Here is a 471-nt window from a genome sequence, read left to right as displayed (position 1 = left end):
CCAGTCAACAGAAACCTATAAACCCCCGTCTCCAGCGGGAGAGGAGAGAAGATAATTGTTTTTTTAGTGGCCACAGTTGTGCTGATGAGGTGAATTTGACATGGTACCTCTACGAAGTGAGAGAAGAGTAGATTGAGTGAATCTTTAACTAGATCAGAGATGACTTTTAGTGGGCAGTTTAACACTCTGCCAGATGGTGGTGCTCACGCTACACTTCTGATTAAACCGAGCTCATTTTAGACAGTTGCGTTGTTAGGTAAAGTAACAAGAAAATATGTAGTTGAATCCCATTCAAATATATCCAGGTGACATTTGACCTCGAAATCAATCTCAAAATAAAAGAAAGAGTTATACCACACATCCATGATTCTCAGCTTTTGAACATGCACTTTTTTATGTATTGCTTATTTTTAACAGCTTGTCATAGATACATAATTTATTGTATTTAATTATATTTACCTTAATTTTACA

Source organism: Sinocyclocheilus grahami, unplaced genomic scaffold, assembly GCF_001515645.1.
Source record: "Sinocyclocheilus grahami isolate Dianchi unplaced genomic scaffold, SAMN03320097.WGS_v1.1 scaffold3193.1, whole genome shotgun sequence".
Taxonomy (NCBI): Eukaryota; Metazoa; Chordata; class Actinopteri; order Cypriniformes; family Cyprinidae; genus Sinocyclocheilus; species Sinocyclocheilus grahami.
This window is presented reverse-complemented; position numbering follows the sequence as displayed.